General features: G+C 41.8%; 1 pseudogene; it reads right to left on the minus strand.

Annotated features, from left to right (window-relative positions):
- Window positions 1-391: 391 nt before the first annotated feature.
- LOC119319465 lies at window positions 392-1,402 on the minus strand (annotated as a pseudogene).
- Between the last annotated feature and the right edge of the window lie 8,832 nt (window positions 1,403-10,234).

The following is a 10,234-nucleotide window of genomic DNA, read 5'->3' on the forward strand; positions in this document are numbered from 1 at the left end:
ATAAAGACCTTTTTTTATGCGACAGGAAAAAGTGACTATGAATCCCCCTTTTTGTTTGCGAATCCCTGTTTGTATCCTTTGAGCGCACGCCCATTAAGTAGCGATCAAATCAAGGAAATCGATCAAACGATCCCAATATCGTGCCGGTCCAAATCATGATCTTCACCAACTTGGATTTGGTTCTCTCGCGAAAATTGCGAGTTGCAGAGATGAGAACCATGAAAAGCAAGATCTCGAATAAGAAAACAGAAACCGAGGAAGAGGAAACCACAAGAGTGAAGACTAGTAGAGTCTCGTCTTTTGTCATTCTTTGCTCCTTTTTCACTCAATGATTCCTTCGAATTTGCCGACCAAAACTCATAATTAAGAGAAAAAGCAATTTGATATGATCCTATTTCCAGAAAAGGATGAATCGAAATATCGCTGCTACGCCAAAACTCGGCGCAAAGAACCAACCAGATTGCCCCAGTGGATAAATAAGGAATACAGAAACAAAAACAGCAATTGGACCAGAGAATGAGATTGCATTATAAGGCCGCGATTGAACAGACCGAGCAAGTTCAAATTGGCGTAACATGAAACCTATTAGTGCAAAATCCCCGTGGAGAGCTATAAAAGTCCATAGACCGCCTAATGGACACCAACGAGTAAAATCTCCTTGTGCTTCGGGGCCCCATAGTAGCAACAAAGAGTGTGCTAAACTATTGGCAGGGGTAGAAACTGTTGCGGTTAAGAAATTACAACCTTCCAAATAGGAACTAGCCAATCCATGGGTATACCAAGAAGTTACAAAAGTTGTCCCTGTAAACCAACCCCCTAAAGTGAAATAAGTACAAGGAAAGAGCAATAGGCCAGACCATCCTACAAAAACGAAACGGTCCCTTCGTAACTAGTCATCCATAGTATCAAATAGATCATTTTCTTCTTTAGGAATTCTACCAAGGGCTATAGTCATAGTGATCCTCCTATTCAATTACTTCAACCATTTCCGAGCACCTCATATCACTTTCCAAGGCATACGATAGTTTTATCATCTGTGGACAATTTCTTTCTCGTTCAATGCCCTTTTTCAATGGTCTCGAAGAGAGAAATTTCCCATTTTTATCTATGGAGTCACAACCGAGGTCGTGGTAAATCCATGAATTTGATTCGATTTGTTTTTCTTATACTATTTGTTTTTCTTATACTATAGAAATAGAATTTTTTTTCTTATACTATAGAAAGAAATAAACCTTTGAATTCAGCATTATTCCAAGACTCCTATTTCAAAGTCTATCTTTTAAGGGAAAAATGAAAATAAAAGTAACCCTTCTTTTCCCATTCCCTCTCTATTGCATGGGTGGAAGAACTAAAATAGAGGATTCTGAAAAAAGGACCTTCAAAATCCAATTTTATGTGTAGCGCAAAGGAGTTGCGATTTCTTCTTATTCCTATAGAGCATCTAGTGACAAGAATAAGAAATAGTAAATAGCGAAAAATTCTTGTCTTGCACGGTCTAAGTCTAAGGAAATAAAAAAAATTCGCTTATACAATTTCATCTACATCGAATTTATATATCAGAATAGCGGATAGAGGCATCATTAAAGGAGTCAGGTCTACTTACTTTATGCTTCTTTCCAATTTTATGGTGGATTTGATAAGAACCCTTTTTGCTTTCTTGATAAATAATCGACAAAAAAAAAGATAGCAGAAGCTACCCGACCTACAAGATCCTTTACATAAAAATAGGGGTAAGAAGCAATTTTATCCATCTCAGAATGTACACCCAATGGATTATTTGATCCATATTGATGCAATGCGTCCAGATGAAGAAGACTGGCGCCTACTAAAATAAGGGGGAGTAAATGATGGAGACTAAAAAAACGATTTAAGGTGGCATTGTCCATGGAGAAACCACCCCAAAGCCAAGTCACTATGGTATCTCCTACTACTGGTATGGCGCTAGCTAAGCTTGTAATTACTGGTGCTCCCCAAAAGCTCATCTGATCCCAAGGTGGTATGTATTATATAAAAGATGTCACAATCATTAATAGGAATATGACAACTCCGAGACACCGAACAAATTCCCTAGGACTGCTATAACTCGCATGATATAGACCACGAAAAATATGAAGGTGAACCACAATGAGAAACATACTTGCCCCATTAGGATGCATATAACGGAGCAACCAGCCCCCTTCAACATCTCTCATAATGTGTTCTACGCTGTTGAAAGCTAGATCCACATGAGGTGTGTGATGCATAGCTAAAAAAATGCCAGTCACTATCTGAATGACTAAACAAATACCTGCTAACTAACCGAACCCCCACCAATAACTAAGATTGCTCGGGGTTGGATAATCTATCAAATGTTGGTTAAGTGTGGAGTATATAGGTTGTTTAAGAAGAGAGAATAGTTGGCTCCTTATAGTCATTTCTCTTTTCAATCGTTACAACTCCTCTTCCCCCTTATTTACCCCCTTGCCTTGATGGAAATTGGCTTCGCTGCGCCCTGAATAATCAAAATGCTGCATGAGAAGATTCATCCCATTTTGGCGAGAGGGAGGCAGCGAATCACCTGGGCTACGGATTTGTCGGTTAGTTGATTCTCGAAATAAGGTCATTCGGGAAAAAAACTGCCGCTTTCTCTGCCGGTTTCTTAAGGCTTCAAACGAACGACTAGTCATTAAGAAACCCATGAAATCCAAGTCTATTTTTGACCTTTCATGAAGAAGTTTTGCCTGCGCGCAAACTACCTAGCCCTTTTCAAAAGAACGTCGATTTCCATCTCAACAAAGAAATAACTCAAAATAAATGAAAGCAATATTGTTGTCCTATTACTCTTTTTTCCTTGTGGAGCTTTGGAAAGGAGAGAATTTAAATAAAGTAACTCTCGGAAACTCTTATTGGACGAGAGAGAGTCAATATGATATTGGCGTGGGTTCTACCAACTAAACGAAGAAGTTTTTGATTGGATAAATAGCGTATAATGATAGACGCTTCTTCGACACACATGGAGACATACCTCCCGTAGCTGACCCCTGAATTCAAGGATACTGCTGGCTTTGTTACTAACTAATAGAAACCCCTTAATACAACGTTCGTTTTTCATAAATGTTATAAGGTAGGTAGACCTGGTCTTGCGCTCGTCCGGTTAAGTGGCACATTGTGCTAAGTGCTCGAACCGTTGGCTGATCTCAGCTGTATCGCCTCATACAAATTAGTTAAGCGAGAAAACAAATGGCTACATAGGAGCTCTATGGTGGACCACCAGCAGGAAGATCGAATGGCTTAGCGCATCCTGCGCCTACTGGACCTGACTTCGTAGGATACTCTGATAGACTAGTCGAATGGCAATGGCCTAGTGGTTGTATCTGCTTGCCGATTCCTATTAAGAATACGAAAGTGACAAATGAGATGGAGATCTTGGCTATCATCAAACCATCCTCCCTCCGCTTATATCTTTCCTTTCTATATGATAAGTCTACTCGCGCCTCAAGGGCCGATCATTTACGCTCTCCACTGCATGAACAACATTCTCAACTAGATCTGTACGGCTTCCGTTGTCTCCTTTTCGATTCCCGACTCTAGCTCACAGGTATCCATAAGAGCGACCAGCCCTGAATGCTTAAACCTATCAATCCTCTCCTAAATTTCTTTCTTTTTGTCGTTGGGCAAGGAGCAATCCATTCAGCACTTTCCGATGGGGACCAGCATAGACCTATTATTATTATCGGTCAGGCTTTCCTTTTGGCAGGTGATTACTATATATAATATAGGGGCTTTCCCTTATCCGTTTGCTTAGGTATCTGACTGTGTAGCATAGTTCGCCGATTCCTGGGGCCGGCACGGCACAACCGGATCCCCATCCTTAGCCAAAGTCCGTACTTTACCGCGTTCCTGATCCCCAATGCCAGGGTTGAATAGTAGCCAGCCATGAGATCTATACTTTATCCATTGGTCAAGTAGCATAATTGTTTACCAGGTCTTTCTTCTTGGATAGATATGGCCCTACCTTCCTCTTGAGGAATCCGTTCATGATGCCCTGGCTACACTGACTGGACTATGCTGTGCGCTTTCGAGAAGATTAACACTACCGGCGAAAGGAAGAGGATAAGCTTATCACGAACGGCGCATCCTAGGACAGATAATATGTATAATCCCTTTTGGAGATGACTACACTACCGGGGAAAGAATCCATAAAATACTAGTGTGTTCAATTGGAAGATCATAAGTAGGACGGATAATATCCAAAGACACCAGTCCATCCAATTCCCTAAACTTCAATCAAATCAAGAAGAAACTAAAGAAACCGCGGAAGAAAAGCAATGGTTGTTCGGGGATAGGTCCCGCAATGAAAGTATTAATAAATCTAAAGTAGATTGGCAAGAAAGAGCAGTTGGTCATCTCGGAAAGATAGATAAAGCTAAATCTAGGAAAGCAAGCTAGGAAACCCTAGATAGGAGCAATCCATTCCACCACTCCTGAGAATTTAGGGCATAATCACCCGCGGAGAAACTGGGGTACTCAACACTGTAGTAGTACAATCGGTTGTCTTTCTCTAGCTAATAACACGGCAAGAGGTGGACGGCAATGAAGTTGAGGGTAATGACAACAAACTAAATCCCAACACTTAATGCAAACGGCTCTGAATGGTCTAAAGATACGAATTATTCGACCGAGATGGGTTTATCTCACTCGTTTGTAGAAACACTTTCGAAAGAACAGACAAGATCCACCAGATAAAAAATTGGTACGCAACGCACGGCTGCTCCGGCGAGCGACAGGGGCACGGGCATGGTGTTTCTCGCAGTTGCTCGATGGCTAGGGGAACGGATACATCCCCTTTCGAAATGACTTGATTATCCCTCGACTAGGAAACAAGAGTACTCTTTACCATAGGAAAGAAGCTAACTCTGGAAAAGAGAAATGGAATCATCGAGATAGGAGCTAGTTCCTGGATTGAGAGAGTTCTGCCTAATGCCTAAATTGGATGGTGGATCTTCAACTTTAGCGAGTTCACTCGTAGAAATGTCCGTTTGATTGCTCCTCGGGTGCTTCCTTCTTTCAAATCTAGATTTCCTAGAATCATACCTTCATCCATTCTTGGCAAGCCTTCTTCTCTGATGGTATAGATGAAGACACCGGATCCCCATCCTTAGCCAAACCTTCAATTCAAGCTAGGGCAACAAAGGTTTCATTAGAAAGGGATGGATGGCCTCCACTCACAGATCCACTTTCTTTCGGGGCCATCAATACAATAGAATAGTTTTGTTGTTTAGCCGACGTTTTTCCTTTCCGTCTATATCCGAGCGGTTCCCTTTGGCATATTTCACTTGCTTTGCTACCACGGTACCCGCATTCTTGAAAGAAAAAGGGATGGATAGTTGCCCTTAGGAGACAGATGGTGCCCATTTATCCATAGAATAGGTTCAAGAAGATGAGACGCATTGATGTTAATGAACTTGAGGTTGAAGTTCTAGTAAGCTTAAGCATAGGTTTAGGTGCACAAGTGGTATACCAAAATACTCGTTTAACTACTCCGCAATGGGACACCCTTCTCAAGGTGGGTCCCCTTTCGTACGACCTATTCTCTCTCTCTCTGAAAGTAGCAATAGAAGAAGGATAGCTTCATGAGTTCGTTCTGACTCCTAGTTCGAAAGCTTTTCCTTCTGCTTGGGAACGATCTTATCCCGAGTCCTCTATGGAGTGAAGGAAGTGATGCCAATTCTACCAGGTCCGGTACCCACTTAACAACGGATTCCATTTCTCTTGAACGATGGCGTTCTCCCACTAACTTGCTAAGGAAGAGGCTAGTTCGCGTGGACGCTGCCCTACGTGGTGTTGCTTGTTTTTAATGACTCTTAAAAGAGTTTACTAATGAATTCCAAAGGATTTAGGTATTTGACTAGCAGTCGTCTTCATCAGGTCTAGATATTGTTGTGAATAAGTGTTCTTTCGCTTGAACCTATGGATTGGCTTAAGCAAGCATGGTATCTTTGGACCAGACCTCGAACATCTGCTTCTATAGGAGTTCATGTCTGTCAACATAACTAGTTTGATCCCCCTTCCTAAAGTATACATACAACTCTTTTCTATTCAGATAATAAGTAAAGTGTCCCTCCTCCACCAGTCGATGAGCCTGCCTGAGAATCTACGCAATAAAGCCATACTGCAGGATTGCCCCCCATCATTCCAGCTTTAACTGCCTATTCGGCTTCAGTAGTTGGTTTCCAAAGGCGCTCTTCCCAGATAAAAACGGTTTTTATTCTATCCACAGGGACTTTTGCTCCAACTAGATTGAGCACGAAATCCAAGGACCTTGAGTGACCAAAAAGCCGAAGGGCGAGAGAAAATGGATCAATCACTAGAGACAGCTTTGTTTCTTGATAACAAAGATAGCCTGCCTTGACTTGAATTGAGATAAAGGAAAGGTAGTACATTGATATCGCTCCACATTGAATTGAGAAAAAGCATTACCGGATTGTGGAGGATCAATAGACTCTGCCGTCGATAGACAGAAAGACGCTTCAATTGCCCATTTCTCTCCGCTATTCTTCGCTTAGAAGGGCTTGACTTACTTAACTTACCGCTTTCCTGAAACCAGCTAAAAAAGGGTCAGGTATACCTGCCTGATGAGATAGGGTTTTTTCTAAAGCGGGAGCTGCTGTCGGTATGGGCAATTTCTTAAGTTCTTTGATTGATTCCGTCCCCGAGTGCTACCAAAGTTCCTCTAATTCCTCAGCCAAATATTTCCCTTGCCAGACTTTCCCGATAGCAGAATCGATAGATGTTACCACGGAGCGGTACCTAGCAACCTTCATTCCTGCTTTTCCGTCTTGCCTTTGCTACTTGAGAGAATGCCTTTGACCGAGCAGCTCTTCCACTCATTTTATTAGCAATCAAACCTCTTCCCTTCAACTCGTACCGAAGGCTATGTCCCAGTAAGCATTTCCTCTGTTTCCTTGTTTCCCACCTATGACCTTCCGCTATGACATGACCAGTCCACTAATAAGTCAGGTATCTCTGAAAAGTAAGACCGTCCTCTTCCCTTCATCAATAGAAGAACTCCAACCATGCTTTCTTGAAATAGCAGTTATTGTCTTCCTAGTCAGCTTTCGACGAGTGACTCTTGGTTGCGGGGCCAGGGGGACCTACTATCTACTTAACCGCTAGGCAAAGAGGGAGGAGCCAGGAAGCGGGCGTTTAGTGAGGAAGAGACAAAAAAGCATTTCGTCGATAAAGATGAGTGCTTTCGATCGGCTTGTTGCACTAAAGCTGCGAGGTTCTTTGATTGAATCAGCTCTTTGCGTTTACTTTCATCCCATTCCACTCTCTTTCTTCTTTCATTTTAAGAAAAAAAGAAGGAATTTTAAAATCCTTCTTATCCTTCTATACAATCCAATCATGCAGTCTAGCTCTACTTTACAACGATATATCTAGCTTTTAGTTTTGTTGAACTGCGCTTATCTCAGGAAATGAGGATAACTTAACGGAGCCCAAAGTCATTTGAAATAGGTTTCCTAGCCTTTGGCTTAAATAAAAGATCCAGCTAACTTGTGAGATAGAGTTGTCTTCCTTGCTGGAACAGGATGGTACCTTATGACTTCAACTGGAAATGGCTTGCATGGATCCAAAAAAACTCAAACCAACTATTCAACAATTAGTGGGACCTAGAATGAAACTACCATTGTCTTCCCATACTCATCTACATCAACCACCGACTATAGAGGGAGCTAGCCTGGAAAGAAAAGGAAATGAATGGAGGGTATAAGTATTTCACTGGTAAAATCCCTTCATTAAAGACACACTCAAAAATTGTTTGTTTCAAAGAAAAGGAAATACCACTGAAGAAGATATTACTTTTTTGGCATTAACTGAAAGCCCAGACACTCTGTTAAAATGAGTCATGATACTAGTAAGCTCTTGGATAGAATTCAGATCACCACTGTTGGAAAAAAAGATCATCTACAAAGCACAGATGGTTGAGTCTGAGCCTCAACCAGCCTTTGTGAAAAAACTAGATTGCAGCTGTTTTTTATGCTTAAAAGCCCTATATTAGAGTTACGACCGTCCACCAATAGAATAGAGACAGCGAAAGAAAGGGACAATATATTGGAATCCAAAGCCAGGGAGCTTCTAAATAGCCGAGGAATTAGCCTGGATGATGACGAAGACATCTCCCGGGCAGTAGATCTTATTTTATATGGGAAAAGGCGCGATCAAGTCAACTATGCGATCCGGGCCTTAAACCGTGTAACCTCCAAAACCTGGAAGGACTTCTTGGATGAATTAAGAAAGTTGAGTGGGCCGTTTAGTTTATATAGATGAAATAGAATATATAAAAAGTTTGATCTATTCTGTTGAAATAGAATACCCTAAAAAAGTTTTCTAAACGTGGGCCACCATTTGTATTCCGACGAAATGCTATCACCCAGAAAACAGAGATTTAAAGGATAGTAGAGGAGCTGTTGCAAAATGATGTAATCAGGCCTAGTAGAAGCCCCAAAGCAGCTCTGGTGTTGAAGAAAGATGGAACCTAGAGAATGTGTTTCGACTATCGAAAACTAAATGCAGCAACTATGTTTTCCAAATACCCCATTCCTATCATAGAAGACCGGCTCTTTTGGATGAGGTGTGAACTAAGATAGATTTGAGGGCTGGTTATCACCAAATAAGAATGAAAGGAAGAGGATATCTACAAAACAGCCTGAAGGACCGACTTTTTGAATTCAAGGTGATGCCCCGGCAACCTTTCAACAACTCATGAATAGTGTTTTTAAAGAGATATGTTGGAAAGGGGTATTGGTCTTTTTCGATGACATTCTAGTGTACAGTTCTACCATGGTGGAGCATCTCAAGTTGCTGGAGGAACTGTTCCGGCAGAACAAACTTTTTGTGGGTGAGCCGAATTTCATAAAAGAAATACATTATTTATGAAATTGGGGTATCTACTGATACAAAAAAGGTAGAAGGCATGACAACTTGGCTAGAACCAGCCAATGTCAGAGAACTCCGAGGGTTGCAGGGGTTATTACAGGAGGTTTGTACCGGGGTATGGAGCTATCAGCAGGCCTTTAACTGAGTTGTTAAAGAAAGGTGTGGAGAAGAAGCCAGAAAAGCATTTCTCAAGCTCAAAAGTTCTATCGTATGGTGATGCCTTTGAACGTTGACTGGGAGAGCGGCTCGAAAGAGTTGGGACAGACTAGAAGCTTTGAAGTTTATGTTCTTTAAAAAGATAATAGCAATCTTCACTTACATCCGGTCAAGATCCCCGTGAACGAATGCTGATTGAACATCGAGCTGATAAAGAGGGAGTACCATACCCAAGATACTCCATTAAAGGAAAGGTATGCTTGTTTGGTTTCTTTGGTCCGAGAACACACACCACAAACTCTCGCAGTCGATGAGGAAACGTTAGTCAAACAACATTTCAGTAATCCGTCTGGACTTAACCTCTACGCAAGGAGATCTTACGTATAGACCCATGATTAGGTAACTACTTCTTCTTTTATTCGGAGTATCCAATGGAAAGTGGGCCTCTATATACAGGTCATGGATACCTGGGCGCTAGAAAGGTTACCGAACCAGGGTTAAGTGAGGCTGTTCAAACTTCACGGCCTTCACTATCGGATGTATATGAGTAAAATCAGACATCAGTATCACAACCTAGCGTTATCCAGATCTTTCGTTGATCCAGGCGATTTTGGGAAGGACTCAACATTCTCCCACAAAAGGCCAGGCCTTGAGTTTCTAGCCGACTCATATAAGTCAGGGTGTCAATTTTTTTAGGTGACGTATATTTCTCTCTAATGTTCTCCGTGGTCTCAAAGGATGACCAGTCGGATAGCGACATTGGTAAATAAAAAGAAGAAGTTTACACGTCGGGTGCATACTTCAGTGCCACTAATTAGCGACTTTTTTTGCCCTTTACCTACACCATGTAGACCGGGGGATTACACAGAATCCCATTGGCGAGTTTCAGACAGCTAGGTTATTCAAGAAACTTGGAATACCAACTCCAATGCTTGGCTTGCTGAATCAGCATATGGATTACTTCATTGAATTTCTCGGCCCGAGCTCTTGTGATTGGTCCACTTGGCAGGTGGAGTGGATCCTTAACAGGTTCATGTGTTCCTTGTTTACGTAGCTCTTCTGTTGGATCACGTAGCCCCTCCGTTGGATTACGTTGCTCTGCCCTTGGATTACTTGACTCATTTCTGGGTTTACTTGGCTGCTCCACAACATGTTGGTT

The sequence above is a fragment of the Triticum dicoccoides genome, chromosome 1B (genome assembly GCF_002162155.2).
Source record: "Triticum dicoccoides isolate Atlit2015 ecotype Zavitan chromosome 1B, WEW_v2.0, whole genome shotgun sequence".
Classification (NCBI taxonomy): Eukaryota; Viridiplantae; Streptophyta; class Magnoliopsida; order Poales; family Poaceae; genus Triticum; species Triticum dicoccoides.